The sequence below is a fragment of the Phacochoerus africanus genome, chromosome 13 (genome assembly GCF_016906955.1).
Source record: "Phacochoerus africanus isolate WHEZ1 chromosome 13, ROS_Pafr_v1, whole genome shotgun sequence".
NCBI classification, from domain to species: domain Eukaryota; kingdom Metazoa; phylum Chordata; class Mammalia; order Artiodactyla; family Suidae; genus Phacochoerus; species Phacochoerus africanus.
Genome location: NC_062556.1, coordinates 13,143,494 through 13,168,650, shown reverse-complemented (window position 1 = coordinate 13,168,650; position 25,157 = coordinate 13,143,494).

Genomic DNA, 25,157 nt, shown 5'->3' with positions numbered 1-25,157 from the left:
CATCTCTGCGGCACAATTTACTAGACTCTAAAGTAACAGGGATGGTCTAGATTAGTAAGTGTTAAACTATCGATGGACAGTAGGCCCTCTCTAGCCACAGGTCCCATGTCCTTGGGGTCAATCAACATTGGATCAAAAATACTGGGGAAGAAAATCCCAGAAATTTCCAAAAAGAAAAACAAACATGCTGCATGCCCATTACTAATCAAATAACATTTAAGTTGCATTTATAACTACTCACAAGAATTTGCATTGTATTAAGTGTTATAAGGAATCTAGAGATTAAAGTATACAGGAAGATGTGTGTAGATTATATGCAAATAATACACCATTTTATAGAAGGACTTGAATATCAATGGATTTTTTTTCTGTCTCTTTAGGGCCGCATCTGCAGCAGATGGAGGTTCCCAGGCTAGGGGTCAAATCGGAGCTGTAGCCACCAGTCTACACCACAGCCACAGCAATGCAGGATCCGAGCCGCATCTTCGACCTATACCACAGCTCACAGCAACACTGGATCCTTAACCCATGGAACAAGGGCAGGGATTGAACCAGGGATTCAATCTCATGGATGCTAGTCAGATTCACTTCCACTGAGCCACCATGGGAACTCCAAGCATCAATGGATTTTCTGATGTTCACAGAGGTCCTGGAAACAAATCCACATAGATACCCAGGGATGGGTGATTGTAATCACCTTGAAGAAGTGAGGGAATGTAACCAGAAAAGCCTCTTGTTAGCAGAAATTTTATTCAAGTTTTGTGTTTTATTTTAAATATAGACACTTTCATTTTCAGAATGTTTAAGAAACGAGTAAAAACTCATGCTCCAGGAAGATGGGGATGTTGATTCTCTAGCTTCAAAAACTCCTTGGGGAGTTCCCGTCGTGGTGTGGCAGAAAGGAATCCGACAAGGAACCATGAGGTCGTGGGTTCGATCCCTGGCCTCGCTCAGTGGGGTAAGGATCCGGTGTTGTGGTGAGCAGTGAGCTGTGGTGTAAGTCGCAGATGCAGCTCGGATCTGGCGATGCCGTGGCTGTGGCCTAGGCTGGTGGCTACAGATCTGATTAGATCTCTAGCCTGGGAACCTCCATATGCCGTGGGTGCTGCCCTAATAAGACAAAAAAAAAAAAAAAAAACCACAAACACAACTCCTTGGAACATCATCATTCTTGACCTAGAGATACTAAAAAACATGGGACTAGACTGTTCATAAAGAAAAGTCTACCATTAAAAGCCTGTTAATTTGCATTTCTGAGCACTTGACCTTTAAGACATTCTCTTAACAATTTACAAGTAAAGGGGCAGTATTATTGAGCTTTCCTATAAACCAATTTAAGAAAACATTACCAAATAAGTAGCCCTTGAGGACTCAACCAGGCTCCCTTCTTCCCTCCTTTTTCTTCTCACTACCATTCACCAACTACTACTTGCCCTTCCCTGTTCTGCCACTGAAATTATTACATGATTTTAAAGATTGCTACTCAGCCAGTATAAAGAAGCAGCCTGCCTCTCCTCACCCAATGTGCAAACACATGTGTAAGTTCTTCATTAAGAAAAGAAAAGGAAAGATGTTGAATAAAAAGAAAAGAAAAGGTTCCTCTTAGGACTTTATGTGTCCCGCTTAGTCTAAGGATGCCGTGTGAATCCTGTGAGGCAAAGTGCCACCCCAAATCCTGAGGATATTCTCTGGGCGTGAGGTGCAATTGTGGAAACAGCATGTTACAGAGACATTAACAATGAATCTTGGATTTTCCAGTGTAATGTACATTTTATGGAACACTCAATTCTTCCCGAGGCAGAAGTCAGAATGTTTATAGCTTTCAGCCTCACTGTTTATAAATGGAAAGTGGAGCTCAGAATTCATAATCACTGATTAAGCTGCTGTTTTTTACCCAAAATTGGGGGAAGAAACAGTGGGTTCTTTCATACTGAACCATAAACACATGTTATGTTATGTGTAATAAATTCCCTAACATTACATTTCTTTTGAAGGGAAGGATGAGGGATGTAATAGAGTATTTTGAGCTGAAAGCTGAAAGAGTCTGTCTAGTTGGCATATCAGGTTGAAAATGAAAAGAAATCCCTGTAAGTACTGCACCATATATATTTCATAATTTTATTTTTATATGTTAGCATTAACATTATGAAATGCTGAAGCTGGAAGGACCTCACAGGTTACCTAATCCAATCCCTTTTTTATAAAAGAGAAAACTTAATGCACAAGTGAATCTTTCCACAGAAAAGAAAGTACAGACTTGGAGAACAGACCAGTGGTCGACAAGGGGGAGGAGGAGGGAGTGGGACGGACTGAGAGTCTGGGGTTAACAGATGCAAACTATCGCATTTGGAGTGGATAAGCAATGAGATCCTGCTGCCTAGAACCGGGACTATATCTAGTCACTTGTGAGGGAACATGATGGAGGAGAATGTGAGAAAAAGAATGTATATGTGTGTGTGACGGGGTCACTTTGCTGTGCAGTAGAAAACGGACAGAACACTGTAAGCCAACTATAATGGAAAAAAATAAAAATCATTTTAAAATAAAAGAGAAAACTGAAAGGCACTGAAACAAAGTGACTATTCAGAGTTACACAGTTAGTGTCAATATAGAAAATAGACCAAATTTCCCCAATTTCTAATGTAGCATTACTTTTCTACAGAGGACTTTATAGAAGATACACTGATTCTGTCTATTAACTACCAACCAGTGCTATAGTCCATACAGACAGTGACACACCATTTTAAATACATCTGAATTCTACTTCTCAATGTCTTTGTAACTGTATTTAGCCACCATGCTGATCTGGGACCTTGCTCACTACAACTATTTTCCTCCACTTCCTCCTACCCTTTAATAAGTGCCTTTGACCAAGCCAGAAAGCCTCAAAAAAATGCTAGTTAGTAAGTTTGACTTTGCTGAGTCAAGAATAAAAAGATCTGTTATGAACGAGGAGGAAAAGAAGTGGGTCACAGTGTAATAACCAAGCTTTCCAGTTTCTGTATTTGACGCTTTGACATTTTGGGGTCTTGCAGACCCTGGAGGGACTGCCCCTCCCAGAACTAGCCAACTCCTAAAGACAGTAAAAGAATGACCTGAATGTTCATCTTTTTTGGGCAAACCAATCAATCCAGAGTTCACACCACAAACACCTCTTTCATCAGGCTCTTACACTCTAGGTCAGGTCCCAGACAATGAGCTAGAGGAGAGCCTTTACACCCCAGAGCCCACTGAAATTACTCAGATTAGCCAAAACTTGCCTGTGCCCTTCTGTGGAAACCACAGTAGAGGTTCTTGCCTACATTTCCTTTCACTCCTGCTGCCTTCTAACCAACACTGGTGCTTCCCTACGTGGCCCTGCATGATGTATGTGCCCCCTCCTCTTGATAAGTGCAAGTAAAGAACCCTCATTTCAGTGGCAATCCTTTCCTTATCTGTTCGCTTCACTATATCTGAATAATAGTAATACCTACCTTTTACAACACAGAGGTCAAAGGCCAGGAAAACTACAAGTGCCAAAGTCAGAGCTGAATTTGAAGCAAGCAAGAGAAAATAAGAGATAAGTCACAATAGAGAGAATATGTCCAAGGTATGGCTCAGACAGAACTCTTGCAAACCCAGAATTGTGACTATGATATAACTTTGGTGCCCTCCTGGTAATACGGGAGGGCTGTCTTAAAACAGCACATTAACAACTTCCTCTTGAACGCACTGCTTAATAAATGACATGTGAGGACTTGAACATTCCTAGACACAGACTCACTATGTATTCCCATGACCAGTGTCCCAGACCTTGTTCATAGCAGAACCTTAATATAGCCTCTTTGTCATCTCCCTGATTTTTTAAAAATCTTTCTTCCTTCTTTAATTCCTCTACTCTTTCTAAGCCACAGACTGTATATTCCTAAAAATCCTTCATAGTTCTTCATTTCTTTCTCAATTAAGTACTGAATCTTCACCGATACATTTAAAGCAAAGAGTGTCTCCATCATGCCCTCCAGTCTTGGCTTCCACAAATCCACTATATTCACTATGATCTGGCTAAATCAACCATCCACTGTTCCCTGCACACTTTCCCGTGTTCTGAACCACCCATGTTCTAACCATTACGGTTAGAAGCACCATAGAACATGTTTAAAAATATTGGCTTTAGAGAAGAGCATATCTGGGTTTGAATTCTTAGCTCCTCCAACAAACTGTTGTGTGACGTTTCAGGCTCCATTTTCTTATTCTAAAACAGAATGAATAATACCCATGTTACAAGAGTCTTACCAGGCTAATGAAATAGTATGTTTATAGATATAAGCACAAATTTGGTGTAAATTAATACTCATCAACACCAGCTATTATATTATTACTAAGTTTAAAATAGTGTTTCTGAGTTTTCAAAATATACCATAAAGATTGTTGCTTGATACCCAAGAAACTCTGGCATGTATATAATTGTTGCCATTTTTTTCAAATGAAAAAAACTCAGACTTATGTAACTTGCTCAAGTTCATACAATCAGATAATTATAAAAGTTTCTTCATTATTTCTTATTTTCTACTCTTCTCTTCTCCATGTACATCTGATCTGCCACATAGTTATTTAGTGGAGAGATTGTGACTCATTCAGCTTTTATTTTCAGGTACTTAAGAATATATTTTAATCTTCAAACTAATGTTACTGAAAACTTGCTCTGTATCCGACACTGGTTTAAGAGATTTGTATAAATTATATCATTTAACAATGACAGTATTTCTGTGAGTTATATACTTGTACCTACTTTCAGGTGAGGAAATGGAGAATCCCAGAGATTAACTTGCTCACATCACACAATGGTAACTGACAACACAATACCCATCTAAGGCAGAAGCTGGTGGGCTTACATACTAGGTTAACCTACAATTCAAAATAGGCATGCAATTTATTGCTATTGAACCACATTTTAATTGGCATATGGGAAATATATCTTCTTTTCTATGCCAAAGATTGCAAAATAATGAGATTTTCTGGAAAACTCGTGTGTGTGTGTGTGTGTGTGAGTGTGTGTGTGTGTGTGTGTGTGCAGTGTCTGGCTGTGCTGGGTGTATTTTAATAAGCATTCTAACTTTCCTCCAACAATAACAGAAATCCGCAGTTAAGGTTGAGTACATGGCTACTCCAGGAGCAGAAGGGTAAGGAGGGGGGGCAGGGAGGTGATATTTCCAGCCTTCTCGTGGCTAGCTGTGACCCTATGGAAAGTTCTGATCAATAGGATGTTAGAGAAATGATGTAAATAAGTTCAAAGGCATACCTTAAAGGGAAAGGCTACTTCTCTCTTTCCTCCACCCTGCTTAAAACATGGATGTGGTGGCTGGAGGTAGAATTTAGCCCAGAAGAAGGAGGGTTATTCCCCAGAATGAAGCTGTGGAAATCTCAAAGGAGCCTGAGTCCCAGACAGTTACTAATCTACCTCACCAATCCTGAACTCTTAAATCCTAACTTCCACATGAGAAAAAAATACACTGTTATTTTTGTTCTCTACTAAAAACAGCCAAATTATCATGACACTTACGTCTTAAGTATTTCCTGATGAGTAGGGGAAAGCTAGAGAAGAAAAAGGGAAATAACTGAAATAATTTCTGAGGAAGATATGGGATAATGGAACTGAGCAGGAATCTGTGAAGCCTTCCCAGAGTGGACCCCCACTCATGCCCTTCATATACCTTTTTATCTAAAGAAAAACTTTAGTCAAAGAATCAATTTAATCAGAGAAGTGAGAAAATACAGAGAAAAAGGAAAATAGTCAAGCAAGACTGAATAATTAAGTTTAGCCATTCAGCAAAGTCAAAGACCTTTAGTTAGTTCTTCTTCAAAGACTATAGATAATATTTTGAGCCATGTCCATGGAGCTATTTTTTGGCAGGTGCTGAAGCCCCCACAGGTGGAAGAAGTTAACTGTATGCTGCCCACAAGTTTGTAGACCCCAGACTGGTTGGAACCAGAAGGTTGATGACACTGACTCCCAATGACCTCGCCACCAACCAATCAGGAAAATATCCACAAGCTGATCACATTCTGCTCCGTAAAAGCTGTAAGACCCTTCACTATGCCCTCCAAGGGGTGGCACAATCCTTGAGGCACTAGCCTGCTGTGTTCCCCTCTTTGCCTGGCAATTAGAACTACTTTTTCTGTTTCTTCCAACTCTGCCTCTGCATTTCTATTTGGCCTCAGTATACAGAGGCAGCCAATATTTTGGCAACAATAAGAATCAAGCCATAGAGTTATGGAATCTTGGGGCTGGGAGCAATTTTAACAGTTAGCTCATCAATTCACCAAGGCCACGCTCCATACACTCTCCAAACTTAGCTAAGTAAAGTCAGAGGAAAACTACAAAAACATATACTGAATCAGATGTACTTAAAACAAAGTGTGAGATTTTGGTACTTGTCAGAGCCACATCTATGAGTTACATATGAGGTACGTGGGTGGAATACATGCAAGGCACCAATATTTATAAGCCAAAATGTGCTGCCTCTTTATGAGATGATGCAGGAAGAATAGAACAGCTGAAGTCACGGCAGAGACCTAAAAGGGGTTATTAATCAAAAGAAGGTTTTCAGGGGCTCACATAGATTTACTACTTGGTACCACAAGTTCATAGGGACCTCAATAAGCTTTTTCTCCCACATATCCCTCACTGCACATCTCCAGGGACTTGCTTCATGGGAAGCAGGACCACATCACATGAGACTCATTATGGTTTCTAAAATATGAGTATTACAATAGTTGCATTTGCATGGTTATGCAGACAAGTCTAGACTGAGGTCATTGCTGCTGCACAAAGTGACACTGTGGTTTATTCTCATGTTTATGCCAACTGTTCAGAAGGAAAACAGAAAATTGAGGATGCTGACTCCTTGATTATGCCTTAGGTAGCAGAAAGTTCAGTATCATGCTCCTAATCGGTGTTACACAGCATCTGCCTAGAGGCCTGAGAATCGGTAATACCCAGACATTAGGCAGAGAGATTCCAAGAGGTACAGTATAAGACATATTCCTCCCTTCTGTTCCTCAAAGGACAAGGATGTGTCCGAGCGGAACAAGCTGCCCTGGGAGCATCCAGGACCTTCCTGCTTGACTCCTAGATCAGCCCAGCCCCCACCCGAGCACAGAGACGCGCATCAGCCTTGTGACACCAAAGCAAGGCCTCCCCTTCAGCTTCTTGAAAATATCATCAAAAAATGATTATAAAAAGTCAACATAAAGATGCTCTAAAATCTGCAGAGAATTCATTTCATCTAACGTAACTGCCTTTCTAAGTATTTAACAGCTTTTTTCTTTATTTTAAGATGCAGTTTGCATGTTCCATTGAAGTGGAAATACACTGTTACAAAACATACTTTTGTAAAAAGAATAAAAAGCAGAAGTACTTGGAAGCTGTTGTTTGACTTGCACCCTCCATCAGTAATGTGCCCACAAGCAATGCTCTTATGACCCATCAAATATATTTTACTTCTTCCGAAGGGCCAAACATAAAATAACTTACAGTGGATGTGTCATAACTTACTAAAAATACAGGTATTCAATTGTACAGTTCCACATCAACTGTGTTTCCCACTGTCCATTATTTTTGTTTTATAAGGAAAGTAATATTGGCCTTTAGGCAAAACAAAATTTACTCATTTAATAAATACTCTAAACTTAATTATTTGGTTGGAGTTAAGGACCAGGTATTTTATGATTTTTTTTCCACTAATAGTATTTGCTTATTATAAAAAAAAATACAAAAAAAATTTGTAACTATGTCTGATGATGGATGTTAAACTTCAATTTTTAAAATATTTTAAAAATGTATATAATACAGGAAATAAAACTCGCTGTATGCTATCACTGAAATTAAAAGAAATATTTTCGTACATTTTAGAATATTGTAATGTAGCTTGTGTTTTCTATTTATTTATTTATTTTTATAGTGCCACACATGCAGCATATTGAGGTCCTCAGGATAGGAGTCGAATTGGAGCTGCAGCTGCCACCCTACGCCACAGCCACAGCAATGTGGGATCTGAGCTTCGACCTACACCACAGCTCACAGAAATGCCAGATCCTTAACCTATTGAGCTGAGCAAGGCCAGGGGTCAAACCCGCATCCTCATAGACACTACTTGGGTTCATTACTGCTGAGCCACAATGGGAACTCCTATATTTTACAGGGGGAGGGGGAGGGAGTGGGATGGATTGGGAGCTTGGGATTAATAGATGCAGACTACTGCCTTTGGAATGGATTAGCAATGAGATCCTGCTGTGTGGCACTGGGAACTATGTCTAGTCACTTATGATGGAGCCTGATAATATGAGAAAAAAAGAATGTATACATGTATAACTGGGTCACCATGCTACACAGTAGAAAAAAAAATAATGTATTGGGGAAATAAAAAATAAAGTAAAATAAAATCATATCACAGCAGTTTTCCATGTTTTAAGACATTTTCTGTTTTCCTTGATATTTTCTTTGCATTCTCTTTTGCCACACAGACTATATTTTATCCAGTTTTAACTTTTTATGTTTCTTGGGGGAAAAAAAATCTCCTAGTAGTAGTGGTTAAAATTTCTTCTAAAATTATTTCATTACAGTGCTGCTCTAACTAACAAAATAAAGAATAAATGGACATCGTTTACGTCACTCCATTTTATCACACACACACAAAACAGACAATTTAGGCTCCCTCTGTCTCTTCCTATTCTGGTAGCTTCATTAAGTGTCAGCCTGGTAAGGCTTAAGTGTATTTCCTAGAATTCCCTTCCTGTATGTTTCCAGCAAGTGGGGTTCTTGGGTGAGATACGGTGGCAGAAGTAAAACAGCAGCCATTTACTATCTGAGTCAACTTACGGTATGAAACACTGGCCGAGCCTGCAACCACTCCATCCTTCCCTAGATTCTCCTTCAGATTCTCCAACTGCGACGCCAGGTGTGAGCTTTGCTCTGTGACAAAGGGCCCTGGCTTCTGCTGGACACCCACACCATTAAGCTCAGAGGAACAAATACTAACACGTTTCAGTTCATCCTTGTGCCTCTAGCTCATGCTGGTTGATTCCATGTTGTTCTTTTTCCAAACAGCTTTTTCAAAGAATAAGTTACATTCCATAAAGTTTACCCATCATAAGCAAAGAATTCATTTATTTTTAGTAAATTTATAGAATTGTGCATTCATCAGCACAACCCAGTTTTAGAGTATTTCTGTCACCCTCCAAAATTCCCTCACTCTATTTGTAGCCAATTCCTGCTTGTACCACCAGCCCCAGGTCAATACTTAACTATTTTCTATCTCTGTAAATGTGACTTTTCTGGATATTTCTTATAAATGGTGTCATCAAATGAAATCGTTTGCAGCTGACTGGCACCTTTCACCCAGCATAGTAGTCTTGAGGTTCAACAATGCTGTGCTATATATCAGTATTTTGTCTTTATTGTATGAATATATTTTGTTTATATGTTCATGAATTAATGGACATTTGAAATTTTCTAATTTTTGTCTGTTTTGAATAATGCTGTTACGAATACTTCTGTTCAAGTCTTTGTGTGAACATATGTTTTCACTAGATCTACAGGAATTAATGCTGGATTCTATGTTGGTAAGTTTATATTTAACTATTTATGAAGCTGAAAAACTGTTTTCCAAAGTGGGTATACTGTTTCACCTTCCTACCAGCAATGATGAGGGTCCCCGTTTCTCCACAGCAGGCAATACTTGTAATCAACTGACTTTTCTCATTACAGCCATGCTAGTCAGTGTGTAGTGGTATGTCATGGCTTTGACTTGCATTTTTCTAATGACATCATTGAGTACCTCTTCTTGTTTTTAGTAGCCATTTGGATGTATTCTTTGACAAATGTCAAAGTTTTTTGCTCATTTAAAAAACTGGGTTGTTTTTTCTTATTATGATTGAGTTGTAAGCATTCTTTATATAGTTCAGATGCAAGTCTTCATCGGATACATGATTTGTAAATATTTTCTCCAATCTATAGCTGGACTGCTTTGGGAAACATTAAAGTTTTTAATTTTACGACTTATAATTTATCATTTTTTTTTTCTTTGGGGTCAGTGCTTTTGTGGTCATGTCTAAGAACTCTGTGCTTAATCTAAGATCATAAATATTTCCTTGTGTTCATCAAGAAGATTTAGCTCTTACATTTCGCTCTATGGTTCATTCTGAGTTATTTTTGTTTATGGTGTGAGGTAAGGTTCTCTTTTCTTTTCTTTTTCAAATAGACATCCAATTGCCACAGAACCACTTGCAACTGTAAAATTTTCCCCAATGAATTTCCTTGGCAACTCTACATAAGATTAAAACCCTTAATATGGATAGGTAGATGATGGAGGATGGATGGATGGATAGATAGATAGATAGATAGATAGATATAATGATAGACAGACTACCTCTTATTGGATCTGCTTCTTTGATTGAACCCAGACTAATAAATTAATTTTACTATGCAATGGTTATTATCTGAAATTTTCTACTTTTTAAAAACTTTAACTATTATTCAGCCATCATAGATTTGCTGTTTGTATTCAAAGTTGTAAATATGCTTTAACTATTAATTAAGAATAACTATATTTGACTGGTTTCAATGTTCACAATTTAATTTTGCAAACTCCCAATTCTTGAGATGTTGAAGTTACACATCTTTCAGTATATGTGGGTAATAAATAAATTGGTTTATTTTATGCCATCCACATCTTAGTATGTTTTCTGTTGAAGTTATGCACAAATGAAAATTTCATTGTGAATGAAGTCCTCGACTTAAGGAGATCAATCTCACTTTAATCCTTAATCAATTCTTAAAATTCTTCCTTTCAATGTCAAAGTATCAGGATGAACGCAGCACTCGTTATCTGTATTACAGAAAGAGTGGTTAAGATACCTGGCACAAATCATGGGAAATAGCTCATGAGTTTATCTCTGTGTAATTAACAGTAAGCTGAATATAATCTGTCAAGTCTTTATCTGTGTGCTATTTGTAAACAAATTATGTGAAATAATTCCAAAGAACAAGATGTATTTTGTCCAGCAGCAGAAGTGTTTGTATCCAAATTTCTACTCTAGTTTAAAAACATAATTATTACCAAGTGATAACTTACCAAATGAATACATCTGCTTAGCACTTCACATTTCTTTTCCTTCATAGTCTCCAATTCATTCTATATAGATAAAATAAATTCTCTGATCTTTTTACCTTTTTGGGGTTAACTGGGTTTTTCCTTGTTTTCTTCTTATTCCATTTTTCCTTCTAACAGATTCACAATTTATTCTTTTTCTTTTTCTTTTTTTTTTAATGGTAACCCTTGAAATTTTACCATGAATTTTTATCATTTAATGATTTTCGAAGTTAACATTTTAATCTCACTCATCAACAACAGAAGCTCCTTAGGACCATGTTACCTTCTGAGAGGTGGAATTGGTGAAGCTCAAACAGGAAGGAAAACATGTTCCTGTGCCTTCACGACTTTTTATTTTCTCACATTTCCTAGAGATAAGCTTGATCAAAAACTTCACTCAGCAAGGCCACTGATAAGAAAGTCTTAATAAGCTTCAAATCACCATTCATATATTTTCTATGTATATGTTTCCACTTTTGATACTAATTAGTATTCTGGTCTTTGCCCATAATTAATTCATCCAAACAGCCTAAGTACAACTTTAGTTTGAGGGAAGCAGGATTAAGCCTTTTAAGAATTCTTCCTATCAGATGAAATCTGTGTCATAAAGAGTTCCATGCATTTAGGAAGCAGAGGAAGGGAAGGTGACCTAAGTCTGCCGAGCTAAATGTATCTTAAAACGTCAACGCGATATTCTTTTGAAATTTGATTTTTCTGCATTGCTATGCTGCTTTCATGTTCAAAGTTTTTACAAGCTCCCCTGAGTAGAAATCATGGGCTGTGGAAGTCTGCATCCTCCCAGGCAGCCAGCATCATACACAGTAGTCACTTGGTAAATTTGTCGTCATGGTGTCCAGGAGCAAATGAATACATGAGTTAGCAAATGAAGGAAGGTAGGGGAGAATAATTAAATGACCTGTCCTTTTGTTAACCTAGGCTTTTTATGCAATTGTCTTACTATTACTTCATTTTTTAAATACTTAAATTTATTCAAAATTATTTTAATATATTATTTTGCTTAAAAATAGAATATGTGTCTTTTGTTTATTTAACTATTTTGGTGTGTTTGTTTGTAGCCAAAACTAAAACTGATCCATCAGAAGTCTGTGAAAGCATGAGTTAACAAATATTCTTTTTTAGTTATTACAAATGGAATGGATTACACAATCTTATTTTGAAGAAAAACTAGCAACCATGGAGTAAAGGGGTAACATGGAAAAACAAAACAAAACAAAAAACACGCTCACAAGATTGAAGAGGACCTTCAAAGCTCATCTGATGTGTACACTCAGATCCAGGAAAAAACACACATCAGTCATTTGAGACTATGGAGCACATTTTACTTTTAAATAAACCCAGTAAAAGAGCCTCCACAAGCATCCTTCCTGACAAATGCTTGTTTTAAAGTCATCAGAAATGACTTTATAATATTAAATCGAAATGCTTCATCACGATAAAAGCTAAAAGTGACTGACGCTATGATAAATGCCTCATACGGACTATTTCATTTAATCCTCATGATCCTTTGATTTAGGAAGAAATGAGGAAAATAAGGCTTACTGGGACAAAGAAATGGCAAGAACAAGGATTTGACCCTAGGAAATCTGACTGCAGGATCCACTCACATAATTACCAAACTCTTTGCTTCCCTGTCTTGTAATATAAATAATTTCCTTCATGACCAATTGGCAGTAGAGTTAAGCCAAAACAACAGATCTCCAGTCTTAGGAACCCTCAATTTAATAGGTATTCGTGTATTTTAAGATTTTTTTTTTTTATGGCTAATTCCTATTTTTAAAAGGGAGTAAGGGTGGGATGAATTACACTCCCTGCTTCTTCTTCCTCTTTCCAACATCTACCAAAACACTCCCGCCCTAAACACACACACACACACACCATTTTTTAATCCGTACCTAATCTATTTAGGCCAGTTTTTCAACTGCAGCAAATAGGAAGATCAAAGTACCACTAGTCTCTGAAATTTCATGTTTCCAGCACCATCGAAGGAGTAGGTGAAGCAGAAAGATAGAGTCCAGAGTCAGAGTATGTGGGCTTTAGTTGCTATTTCTGAGATATCAGGGAGGTTATTATTAACCTCATCAGTAAAATGCAAAAATAAAAGTTTCTAGTTGTTATAAAAACCTAATTACATAAGTCTCAATAAAATTTTTCACATTATGCACGGTACATAGTAAGTAGTCAACTAATGCTAGATACATTAATATTAATTCTGGCCTAGAAAACCATCTAGTCACAAATTATGCCGTAAATATGTTGGTAGTGATGATGGTTTTTAGCAGATTCACTAAGGCAACTACATAGAACAATGTCTATTTTTCAAATGTTAACACACTAATTTATTTGGGGGACTCCTTTGAAATTCTACTAACTAGCATCTAGTTGTAGCTAGAAATCAATGTTACAAAAGTTGTATTAAGTTTCTGCTATGGTAGATGTAGGCATTTGAGATTATTTAGATGTAAAACTGGACCTCTTAGAAGTTTCCCTTGTGGTTCAGCGGTAGCGAGCCTGACTAGTATCCATGAGGATGTGGGTTCAATCCCTGGCCTCACTCAGTGGGTTAAGGATCCAGCATTGCCAAGAGCTGTGCTGTAGGTCACAGACACAGTGGATCCCACATTGCTGTGGCTGTAGCATAGGCCAGCGGCTGCAGCTCCAATCTGACCCCCTAGCCTGAGAACTTTCATATGCTGCACATGTGGCCCTAAAAAGAAAAAAACCCATGCTCCTTTTTAATCATTTATTAGGTCCCAACCTTACTACTGGGGAAACCACTATGAGGTTGCAGGCATTCCTCTGGTTCACCTTCATGAAGAGATGAGATAGCTCTCTATAAAGATAAGAAAACAGGTCTGAAATTTCCACATCAAATTTTCATCTCTGCCATCAAACTACCAATACAGATCTCTAGTTTCCGTGCTCTAGCTTCTCACCAGCAACTTTCATCTCAAATGATCTCATTCTGCTTCTGGTAAGTGTCTGACCCACATATCTGATCACTGTAGCAGCTATGTATACTCCTCTAAAGTCTCCAAGCGTGATTTGTGCATTAAACCAGATATCCATAAAACCGCAAAATTGGAACACGCTATGCTTGACCTCATATATAAACTATCTCCAACTGTTGTAAAAATATTATCAAGTACATCGTTTATTCTATGTTTTATGAAAACATCCTCATGAAAAATTTCTCTCTAATCTCAGCCAGATTAAAAATATAAATATACTTGACAAATTTCTGAGCTCCCCATTTTTGGATAGCATGCCAGCTTTTAGGATGACACTCAGTTAAATTTGAGTTCAAATATATAACATGCCACCACCAAATTTTTCTTTGATTATTTTAAAGAGTTTTACATTTGTCAAATAATTGTTTTATTAGCTTTTTGTATTAATCCAGTTCCAAGGTGGTCCCTGAAGTGTCTGTCTATCGAGGTACTAAGTTGGCCATGTCTGCTGGGGTCTCACACAGCCATTTAGCATCTCCAGATCATCTTACCTGTCCCCACCCCAGCTTTACTCAACACCTTGTATAACTACTCTGTAGCAAGCCCTGTTAAATCTCTAAGCACAAAAGACTTATTCCATGATCTAGTTTCAAGTGTGATCACTGGTCTTTTTCTGACTGATCTCCTTTGCCTGTGGGTTACTGCCCAATTTCCTTTTTCCTTTTTTGTATCAAAAATCCTTGAGAATTTGTCTCTATTCATTATCTCCAGTTCTTCACCAACTATTTCCTCTTAAACCCACTCCACTCACCACTCTCCTGTGACTGCTATTTTCAAGGTTGCCAATGACTTCCCAGTTATTAAATACAACAGCTAAATCTCAAGTTTCATGTCTTCAGTAGTGCTCAGCTCAGATGCTCATTCCCTCTTCCTAAGTACACCTTCTTCATGAGGCTTACAGTCTGCCTACCTTGCCCGTTGCTCCTTCTGTTTCCTAGGTTAGCTTTTCTCCCATTGTGAACACCTGAGTCTCTCGGGGCTTAGGTCTTGGACACCCTCTCTATTTTTACTGCCTCCTTGAGTGAGCGCATCCAGACTTGAGACTTGAAATGCCACCTTATTCCAATGACTGCCTCCCTGACAGAGCCATTGGACACAACACTCCACCTGTATCAACTGAGGGTAATCTGCACTTAAAGTTCCTCAGGCCTGAAGTGCTCCGTCATTCCTGTGTCCTCCCGTTCACTCACAGCTTATAGCTGATCTCTCTGAAGATGCTATTAGCTCTAACTTCAGAATGCATCCAGATTCACCACCTCCCACACCTTCATAGATCCACCTTGATGCAGGCCCCCGTCATCTCACGTGGATATTACAACAGCTCACCACTGATCTCCTACTGCCGTCTTTTTCCAGCTGCAGTCTATTCTCAACAAAGCAACCAGAGGATTTCTTTTAAAATGTAAGATGGTAAGTAGGATGACACTTCTTAAAAGTCTCCAGAGACTTCAGATTTCACCAGAGAAATAGCCAAAATTCTTCCAGTGCTGCACTGTTACCTCTGATCTCACGGCCTTGCTCATTTTACATTGGCCTCTTTGCAGTTTCTCCGAGACAATAGGCACATGCCCACCTTTGGATCTTGGCATTTGCTCTTTCCTTTGCTTGGAATCATTTAATCCAATTTCTTTCATGTGTTTGCCCAATCCCTCCTTTGCAATGAACGTTGCTCTGATGATCTAACTTAAGATTATAACCTGCTCTCCATACTTTTCCTCCTCTATATTTACCTTTCTCTGCCTTACTTTTTAAATTTCTTCCATATAACTTAACATTTTCTAACATTTACCTAATTTACTTATTACATTTATTGCCTATTGCTCTCTTACCTGGCACATACCAGGGACTCAATAAATATTTGTTCAGAGTTTCCATCGTGGCTCACCAGAAACGAATCCAATTAGCATCCATGAGGATGCAGGTTCAATCCCTGGCCTCGATCAGTGGGTTAAGGATCCTGCATTGCCATGAGCTGTGGTGTAGGTCACAGATGTGGCTTCGATCCCATGTTGCTATGGCTGTGGTGTAGGCCGGGAGCCACAGCTCCAATTCCCTAGCCTGGGAACCTCCATATGCTGTGGTGCAGCCCTAAAAACACACACACGCACACACACAAAATCTATTCAAGAAACATGGCAAGAATACCTATATTAATCAGCATTCTTAGAAACAAAAGAATCCACTCTAGCTAATTTGAGGAAGACTATTAGATAGTTCCCTTTATATTTAGTACAACTGAAGTAAAAGTATAGAGAATGACTTTTTTTTGTCTTTTTTTTTCCATTTCTTGGGCCGCTCCCACGGCATATGGAGGTTCCCAGGCTAGGGGTCAAATTGGAGCTGTAGCCACCGGCCTACACCAGAGCCACAGCAATGCAGGATCTGAGCCGCGTCTGCGACCTACACCACAGCTCACAGCAACGCCGGATCGTCAACCCACTGAGCAAGGGCAGGGACCGAACCTGCAACCTCATGGTTCCTAGTCGGATTCGTTAACCACTGCGCCACGATGGGAACTCCGAGAATGACTTTGTGATAATTCTCAGGATCACATGGTAACATTTTCTAGATAAAGGAGAGCCACTGCCGTTACCTTGACTTAAAATTAGAAAGCAACAAAATGAGGAAACCATTGCCACAATTTGAACCCAAGAGGAACCAAATCCTTTTATCACCATTATTTCCAGAAAACCCAACACTTCACTCATGCCTGCCACTACAGTGATGCCCAGTTGGCTTAAACCTAGATCATAAATACAATCGTAGCTGACAATTGTAGTTTTTTCTCTTTCCCGTCTCTTGTCTTTGGTCTCTTCAGGAAAACGTGCTCCAAGGGAGTGTGGGTGGGTGTGTGGTGAGCCAATTGCATTAAGAATCAAAACCTACGTGTGTGGCTACTCTACATCAAGAGAGTCACTAACTTCGACACTTTGACTTCCAAATAACAACAGCCGTATTTTTCCCAACCATAATGCAACTTCCCTCACATAAATGAAAAGGCACAGACCATCTCCTCAAAGGCGGAGATCCACAGTGTCATCAAACATCACAACCACTTCTGGATGATCAGCTCTCCTCAAATTCAGTCATATTCCTCTAGCACTATCCTGTAACGAAAACTCCAGTAATTAGTAAGATCACTACCACCACTCACTTATGTGAAGCACCAGCGAAAAATGATGAAAGGAGGGAATATTTTTATGTGTATAACTATATATGTGACAGACTAGTAAGGGAAAAAATACCTAATCTTCGATACAAAGCCGTATGATTTATAACTTCTTTCCTCTATTACCTCTCCATGATCCCTTCGTCCCTGGGCAGCAATGGAAAGATATTTCATAAAATTCAAATGTAGGTATAATAGTCAGCTCTTTATCGTACTGGCTGTATACTTGTTTTCAGTTTGTTCTTCATTTTCTTTTGACTTTCTACGTCTAAGATTTAAATTATTTATGTGATCATATGTGATAGCCCCTTTTTGGTTCCTTTCATACATCTTTTACACATTATTTTATACATCTTTACATCCGGTATCTTTTATTAATGTACTTTTTAATGACATCATTTTAAAATATTTTAATCCATCTGGGATATATTTTGGGATATGGTCATGCTCTAACTGTATGTATTCTATTTATAGTCCAACACTTGTACTATATCCACTGGGCTAATATCATAGTGTTATAGGTTTTGATTTTTGTAATTTCAGAAGGTAGAACAGTGTGTCAGAAGAAAGAAATGGGATGCGGGGATCTTAAAAATGTTAATACAAAGACACTCTTGTAATAGCAAGTTCAGGAGCGACTCTCTGTGAATAGGGCATTTAAGCTGAGAGCTGAAGATGAGAAAGCACCAAGATGAAGGAGTCAGGCTGAGGACAGCCTGTTCTGCACGTCCTAAGAGGGAAAGATTGGCCACAAATTCAGTGTGATGACAGCACCATGAGGGAAGCAGGAGTGGCTAGAGATTAGGCTGGAAGGACAGAGAAAGAGAGTCAAGAATTGTGTTTTGGACAAGTTAAGTTCGAAAAACTTCTATGTGGGCTATCAGATAAACAGGTGAATATGTGATTTCAGATCTAAAAGCTGAAGGGGCAATGGTATTTACAAAATTTTGGAGATGCCTGAATATACGTGATAGTCAAAGCTATGGGGGTGAATGAGGTAGCCCAGAAAGAGGTTAGGAAGACATCCAGACAGAGCCAAGTCTCTAGGAATGCCAGTATTCAGCATCTAGTAGAAAAGGAGATGTTGGCAAGGGAGATTATGGAGAAACTGGTGATTAGAAAACAAATACCAGAAGATTTAGTGTCCCTGAAGGTAAAAGAGATTTGAGTAAAGAAGGGCATAATCAATTGTGTTGAATGATGTTGAGAAGTGAAGTATGATAAGGCCGAAGAGTGTTCACTGGGCAAGTCACTGCTAACCTTGACAAGAGCATTTTTGAGTAAGGGGCAAGGGGGTCAGACTGGTATGGGTGAAGAGGGAATGGATGACTAGGAAGGAAGTAGAGACAATAGGAATGATGAAAAGTACGGGAGCAGAGAGAGGGCAAGTTCCTAGAGGAGTCTGTGATGAAAGAAAAGAGTGTTATTGTGGCTCTTTTTGTAGTTTTAATGGGAAATAAAAGTACATTCAGGATTTCCCATGGTGGCTCAGCAGGTTAAGAAATTGACTAGTATCCATGAGGATGTGGGGTCCATCCCTGGCCTCACTCGGTGGGTTAAAAATACTGCATTGCTGCAAGCTTCATAATAGGTCACAGATGCAGCTCAAATCTGGCGTTGCTGTGGCTGTGTCTGTGGCCAGCAGCTGCAGCTCCCATTTGACCCCTAGCCTGGGAACTTCAAGGTGCAGCCCTAAAAGTTTTAAAAAAGTACATTCTTTTTTTAAGTATATTACTGTGATGATGGAAAGGATCCAAGAGAGACTATTTAAAATCTAATAAATATAAGTATCCCCTCAATTCTTTTTCAAAAAGGACTTCAGCCAGGATTTTTTTTTTTTCATCTTCTTTTACACTCATATGTAGGTTTTGTTTTTATCTCTGTTAGTTATACTTTGGCAAACCATAGCTAGGTCCAAATCTTCTTTTGCGTTTTAAATAAATCAATGCTATCTGAACTGTGTACAAAGTTTTGGGCCATACATTTAAATTGCTTTTCTTTTCCATGTCATAGGCTTATCTAAGACATAAAATTATGTGAAACATTTTTCTTCTTAAAACTTCACTAAATTACAGTAAAAGAAAAAAACCTCATTAGATGTTATTTTGTAAAATGATTTGAAAGCAGGACAGAAGACATAAACAAAAATTCTCTCAATACTTAAAAACATTTTAATGTCAAATCATATTATGTTTGAATTTCATTAAAAATATAGTTATATATACCTTTACATTGATCTATACATATATGTGGGAGGCGAGTGGGAGTGGGCACATGTGTATCTTTAGTTCCATGAATGAATAAGACAGATCTGTTATGCAATTGAAAAAGAGTATTATTCTGAATGAGGAGCCAGCCTAACTCAACTGACAATTGCAAAAAAGTGAAAATAAATAATTTTTTAAACTTCTAATTCCAGAAAAAAAAATGATCAAACTTCGCTTAATGAATGACCATAATTTTCACTTTTAAAAACAAGTTTCAGAGTTCCTGCTGTGGACAGTGGGTGGGTTAAGAATCCAGCTGCCTGGGCTCATTCCTGCAGAGGTGCACGTTTGATCCCTGGCCCAGCACAGTGGCTTGGGCACTGCCACACCTTTGGGGTAGGTTATAGCTGCAGCTCAGATTCAGTCCCTAGCCTGGAAACTCCCATGTGTTTGGGCGTGGCCATTAAAAAAAAAAAAAAAGTTTCAAGTTAATCCTAAAAATTACTTTTGAATAAATTATTGTTCTGGGTAACTATTTGTCAGATTTTAATTGCAGTTTTATTTTCAAAACCACTTTTAAATTTTTAAAATAGTAGTTCGAATGGTAATCATATTTTTTAAATTAGATACAGTAGAGTTTATTTTCATAGATAATTGGCAGGAAAATAGAATTGAACTTTGCTTTGCTTTAATATTCATTTTAATATGGAAAAACCTCAGGGATGCATATTAAAGAAAAGACAACTGTTTCATAAATGAAAATAAATTACTTTTAGTGTACTTAAACCTCCAGAATTTATGGTACAACAACAGACTTATATGGCATTTATACCAGTAGAACTTTTATGTTATGGTAGTGATGTTAAAATTTATGACATTCATTTGCCCAATTTGCTAATTCTAGGAATGTATGCACTTTCAACACTTAAGGTAGGGGAGCCATCTCCACGTCTGATTACAAATTTAACTTCCACAAGAGACTTTGGCTCGGGAAGCAAAAACATGAAAACCTCAAGTACCAAATACTAACATGTGAGAAAATGTTTATAGAAAATTAAAGACCACTCACAGAATTCTCAAGGAAACCTAGAGCCCTTAGGTAAGTGTTCTGATGGCTGCTCAGAGGGATTAGTTTTCCCTGGCCCTAGTTTTGCCCACTGATTCCTTGGCATGGAATTCAAAGACAGAACCCTCGAGCCCAGTCCACTCCTAGCTCTTCTGATAACTTGCTTTTGTACAATCCAAATCCTTGACCTGTCCATGCTTTAGATTTCCCTTGTATAGCAGTCCAGAGCTGGCAGAATGCAAATAACTTGAATCTTCATACAAAATAAATAAATTTATTGGAAGACTACACGGTACCTCACAGAACCCAATGGAGTGAAATGCAGCAAGAACTGAGAAACTAGAACCAGGAAGTAAAACCCTTAGGAACCAAGGCATTTACTTTCCGCTTTTCTCTCTATAGACAAATGTCTCATTTTGTCTTCTTTTCGGTCTGATTTTTTTTCTTTCTCCCTCCTTCTTGGCTCCACAGGTTTATTTACAAGCACATGGCACAGATATGACCATTCTCATTCATCTATCTTTACAAATCTCATATCCACAGCTAAATGAACAAGTCTTTCCAAACTTCAAGTTCCCGAGAGAGAAAATAGAATTAATTGTCCAACTTAGGTCATGTTTCTCCCTTTGGTCTCACCAGTTATAAGTAAAGAACAGGAAGGGATGGAGTCATGAAGAATAGAGCATAGTCAGCCAGGACTGGTGAGAAGGGCCTCTGAGATTAGTTTTTGCTAAGAAAGTCATATGGGTTGGAAAGGAAGTGATTTGTGGGGAAAAAGGCTTTCATCTCTAGGATTCGTCTCTAAAACTCTTCAAGATGATGTAGGCGTAAGTGGAGATCACAGATGCAACAGTGATTTGAAAATATATTTAAGTACTTTAAAATGCTCGATGTGAGTATCAGTATGGTTTCTCCCAAGAGTATTTGGATTGCTCTTGTACTAAATATAACATTTTGGGAGAGTTAACATAAACTTCCCAATTAATAGAGACTCTATCTTAACAACTGTTCAGTTTACATCTTTTGCCAAAACAGTACTTGGAAAGGGATACTACTTTTTGATGTACTTCTTGCTTTTCAGTATAATGATTTTACCCTAAAGTACATTAAGTAAAGAGACATAAGAAGTGTTACTTTAACAGTGTGTAAAGACTAAGCAATTTGTTCAACAGAAGTATCAAGTTAGTAAAGATCTTATATTAAAAAAAAACTGGGGGAGTTCCCGTCGTGGCGCAGTGGTTAACGAATCCGACTAAGAACCAAGAGGTTGAGGGTTCGGTCCCTGCCCTTGCTCAGTGGGTTAAGGATCTGGCGTTGCCGTGAGCTGTGGTGTAGGTTGCAGATGCGGCTCGGATCCCGCGTTGCTGTGGCTCTGGCGTAGGCCGGTGGCTACAGCTCCGATTCAACCCCTAGCCTGGGAACCTCCATATGCCGAGGGAGCAGCCCAAGAAATAGCAACAACAACAACAAAAGACAAAAAAAAAAAAAAGAAAACTGCATCACATGTTATTTTGGGGCAAGCCCTAGATATTTGCCTTGCATACATCCAACATGTAAGAGGGGACACAAGGGGGTATGTTCTTTGACTCATCTGTTGTCACATTACATATATTTCAGAGAATGTTCATGTTTTGTCTTTATTGTTACCCTAAATGTGTTTTTCTATCCTAAATATGTCTCAATTTTATTTTTGAGACATCTGAGTGCAAGATAATCCTGAGTGTAGTAAGCTGAATAACAGCTCCCCAAAGACGTCCATGCCCTAATCCCTGGAACCTGTGAGTTTGTTACCTTACAAGAGAACATAGGTTTGAAGACATGATTAAGTTAACGGTGTGGGTCGGAAAGAAGACAGTCAGTTCTGATATGAATAAACTCAATATGTGTCTCTGTTATAAATAAGTGCCACTATTGTCCCAATTTGCCAGTGATCTCACTCAGGCTCTGAGAAGGTAAATAATTCATTCAAAGTTATGTCCTGATATGAGTGTAAATTTTTTTTATTTTGCCAGGTTGGGACATAGAAAGCAGACAAATTAAAACAAGGAGAAAGAGGAAAGAAAAAAAAGTGGAGACGGAGGAGGAGAAAGAAATTAGACACAAAGCACCCTAGCATCTGCTATGACTCTGATTGCATAAAAGAAACCATAGATATTGCAAACTACTAAAAAGATCATATTCACAGTATAAAGAATGGTTCTTAACATTAATTTCTCCACATAAGATACATGGTTTTTTCATCTAGGACTTTAAAAGCTTTGTGAGGAACTGCTTTGGGCACCAAATTCAGGAGGTGCCCTGAATCCCTGACTCTGATTTACATCCTTCACCCCAAACAAGGAGTTTACTTGGAAGCCAGGTCTCCCCATCACTGGCACCTAAGAAGGAAGCATCTCACCAGGTCTGACACAGAGGTTCCTCCTCCCTGCTAATGTAGGAATCATTTACTATATCCTCTTGTAATCTAGCAGGGCTCTGTGGAGCTCCTGGGCACAAAAGGCTTTCAGGCTTTCTGTGTCTTCCACTTCTTGTTCTTGGGAAATGTGCCACATTCAGCCACGGCAGCCTTCCCTGAGTTCCAAGGGACAGGTTCAGACAGTTGCTGATCAGGGAAGGAGGGGAATGCAAAGACAAGGGAGGAAGAGTCAAAAAACAATAGCATAGCCTTGAGGCAGGACACTGGTTCCCTCGCAAGGGATGCACAAAATGATGCAGGCATCTTATACACCTAAGAGAAAAGCTATGTTCCTTATGCTTCTTTTCGAAATAAATACTTTAAAACTGAACAGTTTAGAGTTCTTCCTTGTCCTTCTCCCCCGCGTAACTGCGCCCTAAACACAATCACCCGTAAACGAGAGACTAGGCACCCTGAGCGCAACCGCCTGTGGGTGAAAGATTACGAGACATGACGTTTTGCAGAAACGTGCCTCGTTTGCTCTCATCTCCGATCAATATGCCCTTTTCACAAGTCCTGTTACTCTGGGCAATAACCCAGAAGACCACCGTCATGATCATGCCAAGATCTCCGGAGTTCCGCTTTGATGACTAAGATTTCCCCAAAGAAAGAAGAATGCATGTTTGTCCCAATCCTGATTCCTACCTGAAAACCTTTCTTCTCCTTTTTACTATAACAAACTCTCTGCAGTTCTTCCCAGTGGAGGGTACAGTCTTTAAGGCATTAGCCTGCTGTGGCCTCCTTTGCCTGGCAAAGCAATAAAAGCTATCTTTTTCTTCTTCGCCTAAAATTCTGTCTCACGTTTCTATTCGGCACTGGTGGACAAAGTGTCGGCAACACCCTCATAGCTTTTTTTTAAGTTCAATTCAACCTTCAGTAGCATACTCTGTGTCAAGTTTAAATTTCTGTTTTTCAATCAAAAATCAAATATCTTATCATCTATCTTACTGGAAAGCACCAAAGAAAGTATCTGTTTAGCGTACTTATGCTAAACATATCTTAGGCATTGACTTAAGAAGATTAACAGATTCAGTTTTTCTCCAATCTTTTCCATGAACCTCATCCATGCTGAATGGTGAGTGTGTCCAGGGTGCCTTTAAAAACACAAATTGTAAGTTTGTTCTTTTTCATGCTTCAGAATTTACATAAACTCCTATATTGTTACATGACAATAGAAAAGTCTCTTGTTACTAATCATAGGGCTTAAAGGAACAGCATGTGTGCTATGAATCACCACAGATGTTGAGAACAGACCCATCAAGCTTTATTTTGAAGACAGACAGCACTGATTGACTTAACAGAAAGCTATCATTGGCTTGGTTTGCTGTAAGTATTCGTTTGTAAAACATACAGCATATCTGCCAAGATTATTACTACCCGCTCTGAAAATGGAGTCTGAGGAACAAACACTTAGCAATTCTGTGTAGTTCAAGCTTATTGAATACTGATAAAAGATAATTCTTGTAGAACCCTCTCACATCTAGAAACTTGAGCACATTTACAAATGACTTTTTGTTTACCTTTAACAACGACAATAACAATATGGTATAAACACCCTGCCGTATCAATGACAGACTGCACTATCCCTGAAGGTTCCAAGTGGAAGAATTCTCTGCAGTCAGTCCTGACACCTATCAGGTTAGAAGTAACACCTGAGGTTATTTCTGGACCAAGTAAACACTGTTATGTAAATAAAACTACATGTGATATGACAGATAAACTGTCATAGGCTAAAGAGTATTAGAGGAGTTTTAAATGGGATTCTAATATCTTGCCTCATTTCATTCCAAAAAATACCTATCGAAATTTAAAAATGCTAATAATGAGTTCGACTCCTGTTCATTTTTTCCACATGCTAAGTCATATACAGAAACGCATTAAAAACTACTTCTATAAATATTACCAAGAAATAACGAAAAGAAATATTAAGTGTTGATTGTTCTTCAAATTTAGCATGAAGGTCATAAATGGCATCCTTAACTTGCACACAGCTCAGTCCATCTGTTACACGGATTTAACTTCAGTTTTATTCCTTGCTATTTACAAGTATTATATTGCACAGGCTAACAAAAGCAATTAAGATCAAAAGATTTAATTAAGCT